The sequence below is a fragment of the Talpa occidentalis genome, unplaced genomic scaffold (assembly GCF_014898055.3).
Source record: "Talpa occidentalis isolate TD23 unplaced genomic scaffold, MPIMG_talOcc4v2.1 talOcc4.3, whole genome shotgun sequence".
In the NCBI taxonomy this organism is placed as follows: domain Eukaryota; kingdom Metazoa; phylum Chordata; class Mammalia; order Eulipotyphla; family Talpidae; genus Talpa; species Talpa occidentalis.
In genome coordinates this window covers 63,328,503-63,350,714 of record NW_023603184.1, presented here as the reverse complement: position 1 = coordinate 63,350,714, position 22,212 = coordinate 63,328,503, and the positions used below count along the sequence as shown (strand labels likewise).

At 52.6% G+C, this 22,212-nt stretch overlaps 1 long non-coding RNA gene across 1 annotated transcript in view; it reads left to right on the top strand.

Annotated features, from left to right (window-relative positions):
* Window positions 1-9,910, top strand: part of LOC129146619 (uncharacterized) — a 37,889-nt gene extending 27,979 nt beyond the window's left edge. Inside the window, exons 2-3 of the long non-coding RNA XR_008553530.1 lie at window positions 9,500-9,597; window positions 9,765-9,910. This is a non-coding gene — a long non-coding RNA (uncharacterized LOC129146619). The remainder of the gene's footprint in view (window positions 1-9,499; window positions 9,598-9,764) is intronic.
* Window positions 9,911-22,212: the final 12,302 nt, after the last annotated feature.

The following is a 22,212-nucleotide window of genomic DNA, read 5'->3' as shown; positions in this document are numbered from 1 at the left end:
TGGTATAAAATGTGGATATGCATAAAGTTGAGAAATAAATTTAAAATGCCTGGTTAAAAGAATAACCAACAATTTGAAAATCAACAAAGAAGTCTCTTATCGAGTGAGCCGTTTGCCCTCTCTGTCCCTTTCTGTCCATACCTGATAAATCCCAACTATCTTAAAAGCTATTCACCCAAATGTTACCACTGCGGGGACTTGGGTAGAACTTTTATTCTTTTGACATACAAAAGAAAAAATAAGGATTATTATTTTTTTCAAATTATGTGCCTAATACAGTGTTTGTCAGAAAGAAGATAATGTTATTAAATCTGTGTGTTACAGGATATGTGTCCATACCATGTAAAGTGCATTATTATAGAATCACTGATCTTCATCCACTCCTAAAACATTTGTAGAGTACCCGTGTCATGCCCGCAAGCAGGTCCTGGACCCAAGGGGGTGGGTGCAGAAAAGAAAGGGACCTGACCTCTACTCTCTGGAACCTGATAGGATAAGGAGGTGACGCCAGAAAGATGGCTGCTGCACCAGACAGAACATGTCCTGTGCCTGGATAAGACTCCAAGAGTGCTTGGTGGGGGAGCAGAGGTTGTTTCACAAAGGAGGACCTGAGGTTCAGATGGGCTCCAGCCCCTGAGGTTGCCCAACTAAGACTGACTCTGAGCTCTGCAAAGGGAAGACCCTTAGTGGATTCCAGGATGTCCCTGGGCGTAGGAGAGGCAATGGGAGAACAGTCTGGGGCAGGCATCAAGGCATCCATTTATAAGGGACCCCTGCCCTGTGCCCCAGGTGTGCCTACGAGGTCCTCCCAGGCCAGCGTTGGTGGAGAGCTGGGACAATGTGCACACATATGGAACTGCTCACGAGGCAGTGCTCATGGCTGGCTGCCAGCAAGGATATATGGTGACAGAAAAAATGTTTGGACTTTCAGTCAGGAAAGGCCAGGCCATGCTATAATAACAAACAATCCCGCAATCTCTGTGGCTTCAGAAAACCAGGGTTTATTTTTCTTTCCTTTTTTTTTTAAAAAAAAAAGATTTATTTATTTATTTATATAAGCACTGGGTACAGTCAGAAGCGTGGGAGGGTGAGAGGATTCACCAGAGCCAGAGCGGGGAACAGAACAGGCAACTGACGAAATACACTGCTGAGGGGAGCAGAGGGCATGGCAGGAGAGGTCTGTCGTGCCATGTGGGACCTTCGCCAGTGGCCGGGGATTGAACTGGCGCTGCAGAGGCTGTGGGCAGCTGCGCAGCCCAGCTCTCAACTGCTGTGCCACCAGGGGAGGCCCAAGGGTTTATTCTTATATGTCAATCCTGGGACTTTGTTCCTAAGATTCACTTGGGAATACAAACTGATGGAGAAGCCACCATCTCAATGTCGCTGCTCACCATGGGAGAAGGAAAAGAGGGTTTGGTGCTAGCCTCATATCAGCAGAGAAATGCTCCAGCCCTGAAGAGACACACTCACCTCGAGGGGCAGAACAGTTCTCAGGGACCCATCTGGTCACAGGGGAGATGCAGAGAGGCTATGTACCAGTCACTGCAAGTGAAAGTCTGAAGCCAGAGTGCTCAAGAGAACTAGACGCTACCGAAATCTTGTCTATGAAAAGGAACATCACACCTCTGCTTGCACGGCAGTACACACCCCACTCCTACTTGACTGCTCTCTAGTCCCTTGAGGAAGCAGCCCTGGGCCATTTCCACAGCAGACCTGTCTCTGAGTTTGAGGAACTTTGAACCATTGTTTTTAGGGAAGTTGATTTCCCTCTAGGAAGCTGCCCCTCTAGCTGTGAACCCAGAAGACTTGGAATTATACATCCACACAATGTTCATACAGTTTTATTCATGATAGTCAAAAGGTGGAAACACCTAAATGTCAATCAATGAATGAATGGATAAAGAAAATGTGGTCTATTTAATGTGGAATATTTATTCAGTCATAAAAGAAACAAAGTACAAGCAACAATAGGCATGAATACTGAAAATACACTAAAGGAAATATACTGCTCACGAAAGGCCACACATGTGTGTGCTGTTCACAGGAACGTCCATAATGGGGAAACCTAGAGACAGAGAGATTAGTAGTTGTCAGGGGCTGGGGGAGGGAGAAGGACGGGGAGATGATAGCAAAGAGAGCAGGGCTTTGTGTAGAAGTGATAGAATATTCTGAAGTGGACCCTGGGCTTGGTTGTAGCTGTTGTGGATATACCAAAAATCATTGCATTGTGTTGTATGCTTTAAATGGGTGAACAGCAAGGTATAGGCATCTCGATAAAGCCCTTCTCTACTCTCTGTCCTAGAATGGGGAGGAAATGTGAAGAACAGACTCGGATCCTTCCTGAGAGCCCACTGGTGGGGATAACAACACACCCATTGGGAGTAGGGATGACGGTGTGAAGGCATGGACAGCACCAGGTGGGCTGGGGACACTGAGGCAGCCACAGACCCTAAAGGGTGTTCTGATTCCAGGTCCAAGTCAGGCAGGTTCATGTTTCAGATGAGATGGCTGAGGAGACAGTGCCTGAGCCTGTTTCATCTACCCCAGCAAATGATCCCAGTTACCCTGAACAGCCACCTCCCCCTCATTGTCCACACACTGGCTCATTCACTCACTGTGCAACACCCACTATGTGTTTCCAGGATTCCCACCCACCATCCACAAAGTAATGTCTAACTTCCTCCATGACTCCAGTTGCTCATTTCACATATTTAGTGAGCACCTACTATGTGCAAGTCACTGCAATAGGTTTGAGGGGACAAGTGGACAGGACAAACTAAATCCCTGCCCTCTTGGTAAAGAAAAGCAATTCTAGTACCTGCCGCTACATTAATTATTATTTCTCTTAAATAGGGGTACAGAAAGCTGGGTCTAAGTTCCTATGCTTATAATTCTATTGAAACTTAAATGAGTTTACAAATGTAAACCAGCAGAACCAACAAGACTGACGTTTTCTACACTAGGAGCTCCCAGGGAGCAGGAGGGTGAGCCCTGTGAAGTCAGTTCTTTCTCCACATTTTCTGCCTCAATCTTACTCTCTGATGTCAAGTCGGGAAGAAAGCTTGAGAAGTGCCTGGATCTGCCTACTTAGAGGGAGGAAGTGCCTTTCCTAGCTGGGGAAGGGGGTGGGCTCCTTCAGGGAAGCCAGGACTATCAGTAGGAGCTGAGTCAGTGGATGAACATGGAGAGAAGGGACAGATCAGATGCAGAAGTGGGAGCTGGGGGGTCTCCCCGGGGAGCTCTGCAGGCTGGGCAGGAGAGTCTGGCAGAGGAGGAGCAGCTGGCCCCTGGAGAGCTGGATTTCTGGGAGCATGGGCGTTGTCCTATAGGAGTTGTGGCATTGCCTGGGTGCTTTGTGCACACTTTGGTTTAGTGGGTTATGCTGGCCACTAGTGGGTTATGCTGGAAAGATCAGCAAGGCAGGAGGTAAGTGACGTTATAGGACCACCGGTGGGAGGTCATGGATTCCAGGCTGAGCCCAGGAAAGAGGCCTGGGCTGGAGACCACAGGATGAGGGGTGCAGGGCAGTCAGCTCACAAGCTTAAGCATGGGCGAAAAGGGAGGACGCCTTAGAGAATCAATGCAGAGAGACTCCTGGGAGAAGGGTGGATAAGTCTCCCCAAAGTAGAAGAAAGGAGAGAGAGAACTTCAGTGGGGTCAGAGAGCGGGATGCTGAAGGGCTGGAAAGAGGTCCCGGGGGAATCAGCAGGGGCCAGTGGGCCCAGGGCTCCCTGGTCCTGACACTCCCCTGTGCTCTTTGCTTCTTGGACCAGCGCCTTGGGATGAGGGCAGCCCCCAGCATCAGCGATGGGCTGGGGCCCAAGGAAACAGATGCCCACCTTCCCAGGTCTGTTTTTCATTCTGGTGCCACCATAAATTGCCTGGAGCAGCCCCCACTCTTGCCCGGCCGCTGTTTTGCAGTCGGGGCGTATCAGTCATGATAAGACATTACTTAAAGCAGTGGTGACAGGGCCTAATCAGTCTTGTGAAATATAGACTTCTCCCCACACTGCGGGCAGGGCCAACATTAATACACATTTATGCAAAGCAAGAGCTGTAGCTGTCGGGGGCTAATCTTTACAAGTATGATAAATGATGTTTATTTTCCATGATGGAACGAAACACCCCAGCCGACAGTAATTGTAATAAAAAGGACAGATCAACTTCTATAAAGTGATTGAATTACCCTTCGATTGCATTAATGTCCACACTCCGTTGTGTCACTGGCTTCCTCGAAGTTCCGAGGACAGTGAACAGGACGATTTCCCCTTCGAGTCAATGCCTGCCCTTCACCCACGCTGCTGGGACAGAGGTCTGCCCCCTGGAACTGATGGGGTTGGTCCCCTCCAGCCCAGCCCTTTAACTCCTTGTGTGTGAAGACCCCTAAGCTGGGGTGATCATGGTAACCAGCATTAGTTTGGGCAGTCTAGAAGTGGCCGGGAAGTAGGTGGAGGGAAACAGAAGCAGGCAAACCTGCTTTTGGACCATTATTTGGAGCAGAGAACAAGGTGCTATGTTTAAGTGCCCCCACAGTCCAAAGGGGTAGATATTATTGCCATTCTGTTTACGCAGGTAAGGAAGGGGAGCTCAGAAAGGTTAAGTGACTTATCCAAGTCACACAGCAAGAGTCCAAAATGGAGTTTGCATGGACAGGGTTTAACAGACTGCTATTAAAGTGACTTAGGGGGGGGCCTCCCTGGTGGCGCAGTGGTTGAGCGCTGGGCTGTGAAGCTGTCCGCAGCCTCTGCAGCGCCGGTTCGATCCCCGGCCGCCAGCGAGGGTCCCACATGGCGCACAGACCTCTCCTGCCGCGCCCGCTGCTCCCCTCAGCAGTATACTTCGTCAGTCTGTGCGTTCTGCTCCCTGCTCTGGCTCTGGTGAATCCTCCTACCCTCCTGCGCTTCTGACTGTACCCGGTGCTTGTATAAATAAATAAATAAAACTTTAAAAAAAAAAAATAAGGTGACTTAGGGGATGCCTGCCTCCTGCATCTTCCTCTGACATGTGCCCAGATACCAGCCCAACTCCTCGGGCACCCAAAGTTTGTTAGGTGCTGGCTCCAAACATCACAGCCCAGGGAAGTGTGCAGGCAAGGAAGAGGCAAGAGTGAGTAGTCAGATGGTTGAATCTGGTTCTTGAGACATTAGTCTTCTGTCTGTCATTTAAAGACAAGCGTGGTGCCCACCTCACAGGGCCAGTGACAGTTCAGTGAGAACAGGGTCCCGTGAGTATCTTGACTGGGTTCTTCCCCAAAACAGGCATCTCTCTTCAGGCGTCTCTTCAGGCATCTCTCAGAAAACCTTGTGGAGCTGGGGGACTGCCGGTGACCCTGAGTAAAAGGTAATGATATCCCCACCTCTCATCCCCAAAGAGTTCAAGGGGATGTTTTAATAAAGTTCATTGGTTCTCAGCTCAAGAGTCACTACTGACTCTTGTCACTCTAGCCTGAAGCCTCCAATAGCTTCTACTGAAACCAGAATAAAATGCCAACTCCTTACCCCACAGAAGCTTGCGCTGGTATATGCTGAAATTTGTTCAAACTAAATAAACAGTGATTTCAGAGGAGTCCATCAAATAACAGTCTTTCTTCACCGAGCCTGGTTCTGGGTTCTCCTAGCCCTCGCTGTAGTCCATGGGTAGAGGACCTGACTAGGGGCACCCAGAGCTGGTTAGTGATGGCCACTCATCCAGCCAGAGCAGCAGCACCAAAGGCGGTGGTCCCTCTGCCCTTGCTGCCCTGGGCCCTCGTGCTGCCATCTATTTTGAACTAACAAGTGGTCTGACCAAGGAGAACTTTTCCCAAACAATGCATTTTGGCTCATTTAAGCTCACTCATGTAAAAACCTTAACACATCCAAAATGTTTCTGAGTAGAGACCTAGGGGTTGCCATAGTGGGCTGCAGATCCAGATCCTTTATGATAAACAGAAGCATCCTGAGTGTGGGCTCTGGAGGTACCCTGGAAGGTTGCCCCAGGGGACTTAACCCCCACTTCCAGCGGCTACTGGTTCTCCACCTTGTGCATGCATCAGACTCACTGGGAAGGGTTGTTAAAACTCAGCCTCATGTGGTGTCTCCATCTGATGGAATATTATTCAGGCATGCACAGAAACCTGGCACTGATGCATGCTGTAGTGGGGATGAATTCTGAACACACAATGCTCAGCAAGAGAAATCAGACACAAAAGGCCACACATTGTACGATTCCTCATAAAATATCCAGAATGGATAAATCCACAGTGTTTTTTTTTTAAGATTTATTTATCTATTTTATACAAGAACCAGGGTACAAGCCAGATGCGCGGGAGGGTGAGAGGATTCACCAGAGACAGAGCGGGGAACAGAACAGGCAGACTGACGAAATACACTGCTGAGGGGAGCAGTGGGCGAGACAGGAGAGGTCTGGCATGCCATGTGGGACCCTCGCTGGCCAGCCGGGATCGAACCGGTGCTGCAGAGGCTGCGGACAGCTTCACAGTGCGGCGCTCAACCACCTGCGCCACCAGGGAGGCCCCAGTCTTTTGTCTCTAATGTAGATCAATCATTGCTTGCCAGGGGCTGGGGAAAGAGGAATAAGGACTAACTGCTTAATAGGTATAGGTGTCCTTTTGGGGTGTTTGTTTTGGAACCAGAGAAAAGCAGCGATTGCAAAACAGTTTGAGTACACTAAGTGCCACTAAATTGTACACTTTTTAACTCTTCATTTTATGTTACGTGAATTTCACCTCAATAAAGAAAACAAAATCAAACAAAGCACAACTTGCTGGACCCCATCCACACATTCTCATTCGGAGGTGTCTGGAGTCGGGTCCAGGATGACCATTTCTAACAAATGCTGCTGATGCTGCTCACCCCAGACCACACTTGCAGAACTCCCTGGGAGGCACCCTAGATCCTCTGGGGGGTCCGGGACCTGGAGAAGCCCACATTGGAGTCATCTGCTAGCTGGAGGCTAGGGCGAGCCTGCGTGATGTGAAATCCACGGGGTCATCCCTGCTTCACGTTGCTAATTTTGGACTAGTGCTCACTCCCCTCTGGAGTTCTCATTTCATGTTGGTGTTAATAGTTTGTACCTTATTTTGAATATTCTTCATTTTTTAGCTAAAAAAGGATTGTCTTTCATTTAATATTTTAATAACAGAATTGTTTGTGTTTAGAACTGGTTGGGGATATCTCTATGCACACCATGCACCCTCACCCCATCCCACTCGCTGGAGGTCTGTGGGAGGCGAGGATGGTATTTAAGAGAAAGACGGAGTCAGGACCAGGGGGCCCTCAAGGGGACCTGGGGCCCCTAAACTACACATGTTCTCTTGCCCCCTCCACCTTCTCCCCAACTCCCACTTCAGCTCTTGTGACTCTGGGCCATTCTGCAGCCCCTGCATTCTCCCCTCTGCCTGGAGAACATTCAGCCTCTCTCTGCGCTGAGCCTGCCCAGCAGTGTTGGCCAGATGCCAGCACGTCTAACTCCACTTTTGCTCACACCTCCCAGCCAACCCGCCATCCACAGCTGGCGTCACTACTGCTGCTGAATTTCTTTGCTTACCACCCTCACCTCTCATCAGGACTGGGGTGAAGAACCCAAACTTATCCTCATCTGCTCTTGCCACTCCTGGGGTCCCCTACTCTACAGCCCGCAAATCTGGCCATGCTTCCCCTGCCCCCAAAGTAACAACCAGCCTTCTGTGGATGCCTGCAGGGCCTGCTGCCCCTCAGCTCTGCTCCCGCCACATTCACCAACCACTGGGCCCCATCTCATCAGCCTGCAGCCACCCAGGCCATGGCCCAGCAGTTTCCTTCTTCCCGGAACCTCACTTCTGGCTCCCACTGCCCCTACCCAAGTAGTCCTCCACGCCCATGGCTGCCCTCAGAAGTCAGGTTGTTGGGGCCTACTGACCCAGGCAGCACCAGGCCCTGCAGAACTGTCCTGTGCACACCACCACTTCTTCCCTGTGCTGGTCCTGATTTGTAATTAAACGTGGACTTGTGTGTTCATGGAATGTCTAGCTCTCTTTCCCTGGAAGATTCATCAAGGTAGAGACCCTGAGCAGTTGGTTCGCTGGTGCCTCTGTGCCTGGCCTGGGTCTGACACGGAGTAAAGGCTTGGAAATACCCACCGAGCCAACAAGTAAATGAACTCCTTTCCTGGGAGGACAGTGCCTCGCCATAGAATAATACTGAATGTTTACAAATGTTTTTCATTCCTGAGTTCTTACTGCGTGTGTGTGTGTGTGTGTGTGCGTGCGCGCGCACGCGCGCTTCCACACACATACCTGCTTCTCCTGGCCCTTGGACGGAGATGACAGGAAAAGAACAAACATCCTTAACAGCTGCCCCTGAATGCAGGATCCTGTGCAGCAGAGTTGGGGAGGGTTCTTGTAGCTCCCCGCCTTCGGGGGCCAGGGGACTCTGAAGCCCACAGGACCAACACATTGCCCTTGAAGCAGGACCAACCACCCAGCTGGGTTTTTGAGGACACCGTCATCTTCATTCCTGCCAGCGTGCACCCAGACAGCAAGCCCACAGGACACTTCCCTGGCCCCTCCTGTTGGGCAGAAAAAGGGAAGATTCTCCCTCTTCAACTGAGTAGGTCCCACCACCTCCTACCATCAAACAGGCCTGTAAGCTGGTGTCAAAGGCACGGGAGCACAGATTCTTCTTCTGAGAGCCCAGTGTCCTCCCCTCCCCCTACCCGTGCTGCCCCCACCCTGTCCTCAGCCTTGCCTGCAGCAGTGACCCCTGGGCTGTGGCGATCATCATAGGACACTGAGCCTTTGGGCCTGTCTCTGTTGTGGGTAATACCAAATGTGGCCAACATTGGGGGGGGCGGAGAGTCAATGGCTGCAATTGAGCCTACTGATTCTAAGAACTCACCTCCCAGCCGGTGGACGGTTACCCAAAGTGAGGATATGAAGATGACAATTTCTGATTATTTCTGAACTTCCTTTCCAGGCATCGTACCCTTTGCACATATTCATTCAGCAAACTAGTAATTCTGCTGGCTGGATGCCTTAGAGAGACAAACAAGTGAAGGTGGAGAACTCATCTCAGAGACCGTGACAGGGCACCCTGACAGCCGCCCGGCACTCAGAACAGGGGGCGCGGGACTGAATGTCAGGGGCCCAGGGGGCTGGGCAGGCCTCATGGAGGGACAAAGAAAGGGTGTCCCTGGAGGAAGAGCACGGATCCTAAGGCACAGAGGTGGGCTCGTCTGTGATTTCTAGAGAAGACAGTTGTTTGGTTGCTGATTACACCACCCCCAAGCCGCTTCCCAAAGTCCTTGAACTCCCAGGAACCACCAGCACATGTTCATTAGTGGGCAGAGAGCAGGAGAGTTGGAGCCATTTGCCAGGGCAACATGCTTGAATAAATCTGGGGAGTCGCTGCAGGGACCCAGCACCCCTGGTCCTGTGCCAGTTTGGACAGGCTGGAGTAAGGGGGGAGGTGGGAAGGAGGAATTTAATAGGCTGTTCTTAATTATTATTATTACTCTTTATTAGGAGCCACGGCTGCCCAGACCATAAGGACGTGTGCCCCCATCTCTGCTGGAACATCATTAGGGGAACATGCTTGGGTGAGACTAATGAGGCTGGCTTAGGTAAGGACCGGAAATCAACCTGGCGGCCCTGGTAGGTGCAGAGGGGTTTCAGGCCGCACTTTTGTTCCGTGGCAGCATATTGCTGCTAGCTAAGGTTCTTGCTAATGCGCCCCAGCCTCCTCTGTGCTTTGGACTCTGAAACGCTCCAATTTATTATGATTATCAAGGCTGTGATGTGGAGGGAGGCTGGTTGGAATTTCCACCCCGATAATGAAGACACACACGGTGCAACTCTCGGGGCTGTTTCCTCCCAGCTGTGGCAGGAGCAACACGGCCTTGGCCTCTGGGGCCCTCTTTGGATATCCCACTTGGAATGCAGGTGGGAACCGTGGAGGGGGGCCAACCCCATTTATGAGCCTTACCAGTACCTTAGAGCTGAGTTCCAGATCTCAACCCAGACAGGACATCACCCAACCCCCTCCATCTTGTCCACAGAAAAGAAACTGTTGTCCTGGCTGAGATGTAAGCAGCTATAAAATAAGACTATCTTGGGCCTCCCTGGTGGCGCAGGCACTTAAGCACCGAGCTGTGAAGCTGTCCGCAGCCTCTGCAGCGTATGTTTGATCCCAGTCGCCTGGCGAGAGTCCCACATGGCGCAGCAGACCTCTCCTGTGGTGCCCGCTGCTCCCCCCAGCAATGTGTTTCATCAGTCTGCCTGTTCTGTTCCCTGATCTTTCTCTGGTGAATCCTCTCACCCTCCCGCACATCTTGGCTATACCCCAGTTCTTGTATAAAAATAAATAAATCTTTAAAATAAAATAAAATAAGACGCTCTTCAGGTGAAAACCCTGCTTGATCATCACCTCCTACAGGAAGCCTTCCCTGATAGTTGAGCCACATTTATATTTTCCCCTCTGGTCTATCTATGTACCCACCTGAAAGGTGACCCTTGACATACTGTACTATCATTTGGTTGTCATCTGCCAGCCTCTCGAACTAGATGTGAGGGCCCAGAGAGCAGGGACCGTAGCTGTCACCTCGTCCAGTACCTGGGACAGCCCATGGCACATACCAGATTCTCAGATGTCTGTTAGGTAGGGCTGACTTGAGTGGAGAGCATCTGTGTTCTGGCCTATCCAGCCATGCAAGGCAGGCCACAGGGGACAGAGGCAGAGAGCCAGAGAGCAGAGCAAAATAAGCCACCGAGGGTCAGCGGCCCAAATGAGCACACTGGACAAAGGTCCAGGGAACAGAGTCACGGTGTGAGAGTCTACCTCATACACCCCCAGATGTGGCTGCGGGGGTTCTGTGACTTATCACCCACCAGGCTGGACAGGCCCTGATGGAATAGGAGCTTCCTAGGGAGACTTCGGCAGGCCCAGGCTGTTTCTCAAACCTGCTCTGCAGAACCTGGTCTGGGTGGCAAGGGGGAGGAGGAGTGGTTGGGAGTGAGTTGTACATGGAGTGTGCCCCCCAGTAAGTTACAGGAGCTGCCAGAGACAGCCTGCAGTTTCCAGAGCACTGTTCTATGTGAGCATGGGGGCGTAAACCACGTTTTGGCTATCAAAACAAAGACGGGGCTATTCGTGGAGGAAGGCCTGACTTTGGGCTAATTTTTAGACAGAGTATGAAACATACAAGAAATTGCACACATCCTGGTGAGTGGGCAGAGATGCTTTTCTCACCTTTGCCCCTCTGGGGCAGAAATGGTTAGGAAGCCACATAGGGGAAGGATAAATCTGAGACTTTGGCTGAAGCTGGAGGCAAGGACTCTGTGCAGGAGCCAGCCCCCTGGACCTGCTCAGAAGTGCCCTCTGGGTGTCCAGGTCCTGGACCAGTAATGAGAGCATGGGCTCCATCTTCCAGCTGTGTGGGGCCCACTGCCACACACATGTGCCTGGTGATGGAGCCCAGAGGAGGGAACCATGAACACTAACTCAGGAGGTATTGGCCAGGGCAGCTTTGGGAAAGTCTCACAGTCAGACAGTTCTGTGTAGGCAAGAGTAAGACAGAGTAAGAATGAGCAGCACACTCAGGGATCATCCTGTGCCAAGCCAGCTCCTGCCCTCTTCCCTGTGGTGCTGAGAATATCCTCCTGTGGGTTGAAATATTCTGGGGTGCCACAAATGTACCCTCAAACCTGCTTGGCCCCATGTCTCTGGCTGTGGGTCTTCTCACCCTCCAGCTTTATTTGGCTTTGGGTAACGGGAATCCCAAGCATGTGACATGAGAGAGGCAGAGGAAGGCCAGGGTGCTTATTCCACCAGCTCCTCCATTCAGGGCTGCTTCAGCTTAGCTATGTCCCTAACCAGAGGTCACCATTCAATGCTACTCTCTCCTTTGGGGTGTCTTAACTTTTTAGGTGTGGGGGTAGTTACAGCTCTCTTGTTGCTAGTCATGGATGTACCGCTGCCCACAACTGCATAGTCTCATTAATAAACCCTCCTTGATTATCCCAATGTGATTGTACAAACACTTCTCATGTGGCTGGGCAGGAGGAGAGTGGATGGGCAAGAGAGAGATAAGCAGAAGCATTTGAGTTAGGACTGGATTCAAGGTTGTGACTTTGGTCAGTTATTTTGGGGCATCTGATATATTGCCCTGCAGAGAACTCTGAAGCCACATCCCTGATCAGCAGAGGGAAAGTGAGGTAATCAATTAGTAATGTCTGCCATGGGAACAAGAGCCAGGAATAGTAATGTGTGCTATGCCTTCTTCTTTCCCAGAACTGACCTGAGAGGGCTTTCAGCTACAGGAAAAGGAACTTAGATTTTATACTATAAACTTTGGTGGAAGGGAGGGCAGTAAGTGTCATCGAAGTAATTTTGAGTATAGAAGCACAGACCCAGCACTTTTCTCTTCTGTGATGTGGCATTGTAGGAGGCAGACATAGGCAAGGCAGGGAACCATGCAGGAGGGCCCTGCTAAGGATGTGAGATCTCAAATAAGAAAATGTAAGAAATGGAGAGGCATGAAATGGTTTGGGAGGGTAAGGGAGAATTGGAGGTCAAATTATTAGGACCTGATGGCTTGCTGATTATCAGTGTTGAAAAAGAAGAAAACTGGAGCCTCCTTGGTGGTGCAGGGGTTAAAGACACAGCACTATCAAGCTATCAGCAGCCACTACAGCATGAGTTCCATGCCTGGCCAGGGAGCTACCCACATGGTGCAGCAAACCCCTCCTGTCTCACCCACTGCTCCCCTCAGCAGTGTGTTTCAGTAGATCCGCCTGTTCTGCTGCTCCCCACTCTGTCTGGTGAATCCTCTCACCTCCCACAACTCTGGGCTATACCCCAGCTCTTGTGTGCATAAATAAATAAATCTTTAAAGGAAAAGAAAAAGACTGGGGTGAATGCTTCATCCGGAGACTGGGAGAACTCAGATGCCATCAGAAGATCAGAAGACGCACAGGAGAAGCAGGCGGGCATAAAGGTGGGCCAAGTGGAAAAAGTGTCAGATGCTCCTACTGCCTTAGAAAAGACCCTGGGATGTAGACACCCTGTGATGAATGGGGCCTGGGCTGGGCTGGTGGGCACTGCGGTCTCCAATCCCCTCAGCTGGCCGGTAATGAGGCACCTCTAATTGGCAACACAGTGGCGGCACCATCTGGCCTCCAGGAGTGAGTGGCAGCAGGGCAGGAGCGGCAGCTGGTCAGGCAGGGGCGAGGGGTACAAATGCCACACAGGTGCCTCAGCCTCTGCCTCCAGACCAGCCCAGAAGCCACACTGTGAGCCTGGCCCTCCAGGGGACCGCTCTGTCCTTGTCCCCTTAAGTCTGGCCTCACCAGGGCCACTTTTCCTAATATTTTTGGCCTTCTAATTTTAAAATTCACATCTGCTCGTTGCAGAAAATTTGAAAAATAGCTCACTTTTAAGAAGAAAAATCGCCATCTTCCTATCTGCAGAAAGTTGCTGCTAAGAGTCGGCATTTTCCCTCCAGACTTTTCTTAACACATTGCCTGGGGAGCCCCTGAGGCCACCCACTGGGGTCTGCAGGAAACAGCGTGTCACTAGGACTGTAAATCAGCTTCCTATGGATTTTGACCTTCCCCCAATCCCTGGAAAGCGCCCTGGTTCTCCATCTCACGCTGTGCCAAGGTGTGTGTGAACAAGGGGGCTGTTCAGGGGCCCCAAGTCACCTCCACTTGCTTGTACATGTCGGTGACCCTGGAAAGGGCCTGGGGTCCTGCAGCCAGGCTGTTTCTCTCTTGGACTTGGGGATTTTGGAGAATTTAGAAACTGATACCCCTGGAGAATTTAGAAACTGATCCCCCAGAAGCCCCTGAAACCATTGATATTGGAGACTTCCCTGGGGCCTCCGGGGGAGTCCACCCTAATTCCCAGTTCTTCTTTCCACACATCTCCCTCACCGCCTCACCTCACTACCCCCCGCCCCTACTACCTGGTCCTTTCCAAATGGACTTGAAAAGCCACAAAATCCAGAATCCAGAAGTCAGTTTTCTCTTACTTACCCCAAGGTCAGGGGGCACTAAGGTGAAATCCTCCGGGAGGTTAAAGCAGATGTTTGGCAAAGAATGGGCAAAAGCAACAGAAATAAGTCTCCATCAAGAAGCAAACTAAACAATTATGTCCCAACAAGCACTTTTCTTACAAAATAAAGATTAATAAGCACATTCTTCTTAGTTTTTCACTCAGCATAAGACTCAGGACATTTTCTCATGCCATTTGAAAATGTGAATTTTGATGGTAATGCATCTAAGCTTCGTTTAGTAATCCACTGGTCAACCGGAACCAGCGGGTTCTATGGGTTAAACACCCAAGAGGGATATTTGCTTAGACTCCTTCCAATACCTCATCTCCCTCATTTCTCCTATTCCCCAACCCAGCTCCCTTCCTGAACACTCCTTTGCCCAAGAAGCTACAGTAGTTCCCTACTTTTGTCATATCAGATTGAAATTCTGATTTTAAACCCTTGCAAACCTGGCTACCCCCCTTTTCTCTGCCAGCTATCTCCCCCTCCCAACCCTTACCACAGGGTCCGCCACCTCACTCTGGCTGGCAACTCCCTCCCTCCACACACCTCCACCCTGCTCAACCTTGGTGCCAAGTCCCCACCCCTCCAAGCAGCCTCTGCTGCCTCCCTGGCTCCCCCTGCCATTTACTCTCTGCTGCCTGCTTGGACAAATGCTGACTCCCGGCAGGGGCAAGGCTGAGCCTTCATCCCTCTTCCCTGGACCCTCAGGGCTGGGTGGGTTTGGGTCCGAGGAAACAGCAACTCTTGGAGTAAGGGCTGCGCCCACCATGGGCCTCTGGGTGGCCTGTTTCTAGTTAGGCCCGTTTGGCTGTCCAGTGCTGGCTGGGAGCCAGGCCTCAGCACCACCCGCCTTAGGGATCCTGGGTGGGCAGAAAGTGAGACTGGGCCTGGCTCTGACTAAGTCCTCAAAGGAGAATCTCCAAAGTGGGGAATTCTGAGAAAGGGCCCTGGAATGCAGCTGCTTGCTCCAGACCTGGGTGGGTCCTGGCTCCACCCTTCCTCCAAGCTGTACCATCCTCCAGGGCAAGAAGTAAAGAGGGGGTGAAGAAGGTACCCTCACAACATTCTGAGTAACCCCAGAACCTAGAGTAGTGGAATTTGTCCTCGAAGCTCATGAAATCTTTCGCCAATGTGCTTTTTCAGCTCTGGCTCTGCTGGGGTTCAAGGCCAGCCCACAGTGCAGGGCGGAGGATGGATGAGCATCCCTTCCAAGCTTACTAAAATCAATACAAGCATGGCAGTGAGGGCCCACAGACAGCCTGGGGTGCATGCGCCTCCCAAAGGGAACCCAGCTATGGTGAGACCTAGGCTGGGCACTGAGCAGAAGTGGCTGGAATCTTCCAGGGTTCCCGACTTAGTCCTGAAATCCAAAGTGGAAGCTACCTTGAACTTCTCGAGCAGCTGTTTTGAAGTCTATTTGAGAATGGATCCTGAGAGGATGATAATTTTATCCAAAAGAAAAGAAGCCCATGGAAGTGGGAGGGGTGGAAACCTGGGGCCCTGCGGCCAGCCCGACAGCGCCCCCTGTTGAGGGAAGGGTGATTGGCCATGGCCCCTTGCCACAGGCTGCCCTCCAGGACAGGAGGGGGCCAAGTCCCAGCACCAGGAGGCTTCCCCGCCTGGCCTGAGGCCCTCCATGCATTTCCAGCCACTGCTCTGTTCTCTGTACTTCACACTAGAGAAAAATAGGCTTGGCTGAGCAAAAGGCTTGTCCAGTCCACAAAATACACCGAGGAAGTCGTGGGACCAGGTCTGAGTAGCCAAGGAGGAAGCACAACCCCATGGCAGTGGGGAGAGGGGCGGGGTGGGGGGGGGGGCAGGCTTTCTGCAGGAGGTGACTTTACCCTGCTTGGCAGGACAGGATCTCGGCAAGAGCAAGGGAAACACTTGGGGGCTGGGGATGGGTGGGGGGGCTGTTGGGGGAGGAGAGCGGGGTGTGAAAAAAATTCTTTCAGAAAAGTCAAAAACTTCACAAAGGTCAGTTCTGGGTCACAGGTTTTCTTTCTTCTTTTCTAAATTTTTTTTTAAAAGATTTATTTATTTATTTATACGAGCACTGGGTACAGTCAGAAGCGCGGGAGGGTGAGAGAATTCACCAGAGCCAGAGCAGGGAGCAGAACAGGCAGAAGGACTGAAGTACACTGCTGAGGGGAGCAGCGGGCGGCAGGAGAGGTCTGCGCGCCATGCGGGACCCTCCTCCAGTGGCCGGGGAGCAGCCGGGGATCGAACCAGCTCAGCTGAGGCTTCAGGCAGCTTCTCAAACCAGCTCAGCTGAGGCTTCAGGCAGCTTCGCAACCCAGCGCTCAACCGTTGCGCCACCGGGGAGGCCCCTTCTTTTCTAAATTTTAACAGTACATTTGACTTACTGTGTTGGGGCTTTCAAGACTACCCCCAGTTCAGTGACTCACGAGGAGAAGCTGGCATGCAGTGGCACTCAGCTAAGTCTCATTTTTGAACACCGAAAGGATACAAATAAATGCGCAAAGGGAAAGGAGATGTTCAGGGAAACCTCAAGGTTCAGGCAAGCTCCTGGCTCTGGTGAAGCTGGTTGGAGACTCCACACCGGGGCTTTTTCTGGTGATGTCTGTGCCCTCTACAGGGCACATTCCAGACAAAGGGAGAGCAGGTGTTCAGCACACCCTGCCACACACACACTCGGACCAGCCTTATCATTTAAAGGATGGCGGGAACCCGCTGAGGCCACAGGCTTTTTACAATTGCTCTTGGCTCATATTGTTTAAAATTATTTGTCATTGCATAAACAGCGGAACTCTCCAGAGGCACACATTTTTCTGGCTTTCCCCCGCTTTGCTGGATATTCCTCTTAGGTCTCCTTTACTGGTTCCTCTGCTCTCTTTGACCCCTAAATGTGGGGTGACTCTGGCGTCCCCACCTCTCTTCCTGTCACTCCTGCCCTGAGGGCTGTGGTACTCACAGCCACCATGCTCTCGGGGCAGCCCCTTAGCATCCACACTTGGATGTCAACTTAGCATCCAGAACCTAACGAGACTATTGTCACGGCCCTTGTCCCCAGCTTCCCACCTCCCTCTGTAAACCCACCACCCACCAGGACGCCAAGTCATGCCCTGGCAGTATCCTGCTTCCCCTCCCCCTCCCATCAGCACCTCTCCGTGTCACCCCAAGGCCTGTGTTCCTGTGTCCGCCCATCCACGTCTCGCCCACCACCTGGGACCTGGACTGCTGCCGCGACCTTCCCCACCCATCTGCCTGCGCTCTGCCTCTAGTAGACAGCTGTCCGCACGATGCCCAGAGGGAGCTCTCTAAAACATGTGTCATTACATCCTGCCTCTCTAGGGTCACCTTCTCTGGGGGGCCCCTCATTCCTTCTGCTTCGGCCAACTGGGGCTTCTATCAAAGGCATCGGCTCATCCACCCGCCAGTGCTCTTGCATTTCTGTTTTCCTTCTCCAAATATCTGCATGTAAGCCTCCACCTGCGACTGTGGGAGCAGGCTGGCCAGGCTCGGGGGGCCCGGAGCTGCTGCGCCCGGCCTCTGAGCCAGTAGCGCAGGCCCGGAAAGGAAACATGGCTGTGAGCAGTGAGGCAAGTCCACGCCGAGTCCAACAGACTGAACTGGAGCCCGAGAGGAAGGAGTGAACCCCAAGTAGATCTGTCCCCGCCTCCAAGTCTACAGCTTTGATGATGGGGTAACCCGTGGGAGAATCTGGAAGCTTCCTCCTGGAGATAAGCACACACCCAACCCAGACAGGAGTCACAAAGTTTCAAGAAGGATCTGATGGGGGTGGAGGAGCCTGGGCACCAAATCCATCCCCTGCAGGTGAACCTGTGGGTTCTGCCGTGGGCGCCTCATGCTGAAAGGACACGGCGGTTGTCCCCCTTCTGCCTCTACAAGCCTGCCGCGCTGACCGGCTGGGAGTGGCTCCAGCTAGCAGCGGTGACCAGAGCCTGAGCCCGAGCTAGAGCTGTGGGCACAGGTTGCGTCTCCAGAGAATCCATCACCCTAGGGGGAAGGTCAAGGCAAGAAACAAGTCAAACGCTGCTTGTTACACACTTTGAGCTGAGCGGACAAGGGGCCGAGGGCCTGCAGGGGAGAACGTGTCCCCAGACAAGGGAGGGACATCCCAGCTGGATGTGAAGTATGGGGGAAGGCTGGGCTGAGGGTCAGCGTCCTGGGGAGGAACCACCCCTTCCCTGGGGTTGGATGGTGCTCCCTGGAGAAGGCAAAAGGGAGGTGGGCGAGGGGCAGACCTGCCTGGGGAGCTGCCTGTGTCCACCTCGCCCAGCCTCACATTGCTATCTGCAAAATGGACTTGTTGGGAGACAATATACCTACAAATATGGCCCCGTGCCCAACCTCCCTGCCCCAGAGTGGGCTATTCTTAAAGTTGAGGTGGTCAGGATTGGATCTTGAGAAGCCCAAGGGGAAGAAGAATCCCTTTGTCTTCCCAGCAGTCACAGCCTCTCTTAAACTTGGAATTGTCTGAGGGCCAAGGGGGTGGACCCTGAAGCCTGCCGAAACTGGACAACACAAAACAGGGTGAAGACAGGACAACGCAAACAGGGGCTTCCTCTGAGGCCCCCTCCACCCCACTCCATCCTGCCCGCAGAACCTCCTTCCCCACAGGGCCTGCAGCCGGCTCCTGCCATCTGCCATGATTTATAGAAAGGGGCTGTGATTAATCAGCCAGTCAGTGCCGAGTGCAGCCATTTTCTTTCATTTACCTGCCCCCTGACCCCCAGCACAGTCCCAGGCAGCGCCGGGCGAGTGTATTAATCATGCACTTTAAAAATATTTAAAGGAGGAGCTGGGCCTGGAGCAGGGACTCCTTTAATGGACTGGTTTTCAGCAGAGGGTGAGTATGCTAATTAGGAGATAAAACAAACTGGCTGTTTGAAATGCAAATGAGCCGGTGGAAGTGCTGCCGGCCCCGTCCCCTCCTGCAGCCTGTCTGGAAGGCTAAATCTTACTTCGCCCAGCCACTTCCCGCCATCCCTTTCTAACCAAAAAAGATAGTGGCTAATTCTGAAAGTGAGAGGCCCTAGGTCTTGCTCCCCACCCCCTTCTTCTTTTATTAGGCACAAGGCTGACAAGAGTCTCCCACACTCCTGGGCTTGGAGAAACCCCAACCCGGAGAGGAGGCTTGGCTTCTTCCCGGCCACGCTCGGCCCTCACCCTGCCCAGCTCCCTCGGCCCCCCAGTTGGTTTCCCTCCTCTCCGTTCCCTCTGCCTTTGCCAGAGTCTGCATTTCCCACTCATTTCCTACTTGCCTCGCTGCCCGGTTACCCCCCCTCCTTCCTGCTAGCTGCAGCCTCCCTGGACACGAATGGGAGCGGCGCCCGGCTCCCAGCCCTTCCAAAGATCCGGGTCAGGCCGAGCCTTCTGTCGACACAGGAGCCTGCCTCCTCCGGGTGTCTGTCAACATTACCAAATCCAGGCTGCGATGTCTGGCCCCCATCCTGCCGGGATACCGCTAAGTAGGTGCTGCAAAGGGTCTTAGGGTGGTGAGCAGTAGCATCAATTTCCCCCACTGTCAGTTTTCTCCCCTCTCTCTGCCCAGTTCTTGCGCATCCCCACTGTCTCCAAACTATCAAATTGCGTCTCAAGTTAGATCATCTGGGAGGCAGACACTGAGAGGAAGTTGGGGTATAAAAGTTTATTGGGAAACCTCACAGAGGAAAGCAGCAGGGTGGACAGAGGACCCCTGAGTGGTGATGCAGACCCAAAAGAACTGCTGTCCACTCAGCAAGGACACTGGAGCAAAGCGTGCCTTCACAGGAGATCTGCGGGGGCGGGGGGGGGGCGGGCAGGACCACCCCAGAATAGTGTGACTTGTGTGAGAAAGCTGACAGCTAACAGCTGGAGGCCGTTGGCCCAACACGCTGCTGCTCCCTGGAAGGCAGGCAGCCCCCCTGTCCCTAAGCAGAGCGTTTCCTCTCCTGGGTCTCAGCCTGGGTTCCCTGAGGGCAGAGCTTGTGCAGGGAGCAGGGAGGAAAGCCTGGAGGGAGGGAAGAATGGATGGAGAGCCCTACGGAGAGAGATGCTATCAAGTTGGCACCCCAGGGTGACTGGTGCTTGAGCCTGAGACTTCCTGAAGAGCCTCACAAGCTGAATCTCAGCACCATCCCCCGCGGGGGAAGGAGAAAGACTTCCTCCAGCTGCTCTTGGCCCCATAGGCCAAGGTGGCCCCTAGCATATCAACTTCCCCCTCCCTTCCCGGGGGGGGCTCAGTCTTGAGGGCTGAAGAGTTTGCTCCAACACTCCCACCTCATGCAGAGGCAAGGTACCGTCTGTCCAACTGCACCTGAGTAAAGGTGCCCCCAAAAGCAGGGAACTGGTCACTGCAGCAGACAGGGATAGGAGACTGGAGCTGGGGGACAGCAAGAGTTTGCTTTGGGGGCCCCATTAAATTCAAGAGGCTCACGTAAACATCCAAGAGGAGACACGTGAGGATGTGCGTTTCTCCCTCTGTGGTCCGAGGAGATGCCAAGACTCGAGATACATATTTAGGAACCACCAAGGTCACGAAGGTAGATGAGGAAAGCGAGAGGTATTTGGACTGAAAGCTGAGAATTCCTTCAAGGGGGAGAGGTGGGAGGAAGGGCTAGGACGGAGATGGCACAGCCAGAGCGTGGAAGGAAGACCAGGAGCCAGCGGGCGGGCACGCAGAGGGGTCCGGGTAGTGCGTCTGTTCTTCTAGCCGGGTAAAGAAGCCTGGAGGCCAGGAGATAGATCTGGTAGTGGGGAGATTCTTTGTCTCCAGTTGCTCTTTGCTCAGTGTAATAAGAAGTCATGCCATAGCTGAGAATGGGGAGAATGAAGAGGTTTTCGGGAGTTTGAAGAGAGTGAAAATGACAGTCTCCCAGAATGTGGGGTGTGAGGGAGCCTTTGGGGCTTCTCTTTCAATCAACCTGAAAAAAAATATCCCAGGGTCTCACCTCCCCAGCCTCGATGTATGTGTGTCTGAATAAAAAGTCTGGGGTTTAAGGGTTGTTCCCAGGTTGAGGGTCAGGGTGCAGTGCAGGGATAATGAGGCCCAGAATGCAATTTTATTCAGTAGAGAGAATCTAGGCTGTCAGCTCATCCTGGCTGTGCTTCTAACTTAGACACGTCCCTTTCACCTTTTGTGCCTCAGTTTCCTCACATGGAAAAGGCAAGCCCTGGGCTAGCTGAGTCTGAGCCCCTCCTTGCACAGCTAGGAGACCACACCTTAAGCTAAAGGTCCAATGACATCCTGGCTTCGATCAGAAACAATACTGATTGCCACTTGGCGGGAGCAATCCCCATCATCTGAGCAGCTTCCAGAAAAAACAGAATCTTTTAGGGTTTTGAAGCTGCAATGGCCAGTTACCTGCTTCTTCTCCCCAGGGGTGGGAGCCTGGCCAGCCCTGGAGGGTGATGAATTCCAATACCAGAAAAGATGGCATCAGCCTGCAAGCTGCTTTCGGGGCCTGCTTCTCACCGCTCTGCTGGGGTGACTACCTGGATGCTGGTGATTGAAGGTCGCCTAGTGCTGGGCACTGCAGGGGTTGGGTGCCGGTTCACTGAGAGGGTGGGCGAGCACAAGAAGTGTGGTGGTGACTCTGCTAACTCTCTGCTTTGCCTTTCTCCTTCTCCTCCCCCCTCCCCTGGGCTGTGCGAGCACCCCCTCCCCATCCCTCCTATAAAGGGCTCCTCTTGCAGAAGAAGGGGGATTTCAGGGCAACTGCAGGAAGCAGTGTAGGGCCTTGTTCTGCCTGACACCTTTATTAATCGCTGGTCCAGGAAGATAAACAGCTTGTTAATTAAATTTGCAGATGTTGCTAAATTGGGAGGTGTTCTGATTATTCGGTCCTGAGAAGATAGAATGGTTCCATGCTGGCCCGTGGAGAGGTCAGCCGCCCGGTGATGAGGCTGCACGGGTCAGAGGAAGAAAGGAGGGCGAGAATTCACTTCACTGAGGCTTAACTCAGGGCTGGGTGCTGAGGGTGTTAGGAATGGGGTGGGGGAGGGGGCCTGGGCCCCAGCGGCTCACAGGCAGGACTTATACCTGCTTTCACCCTCCTCTAGTCCTCCACTGGCTCATCTCTGGAAGATGGGAGCCTCACAGCGGTGGCTTGCATGAGCCCAGACCTCGTGGCTACTACCAAGTGGAGGGAGAGGCCTCATTTTCCAGTTCAGGAGTGTCAGCACCCACCACCCCAGCTCGGAGCTCCCTCGGAG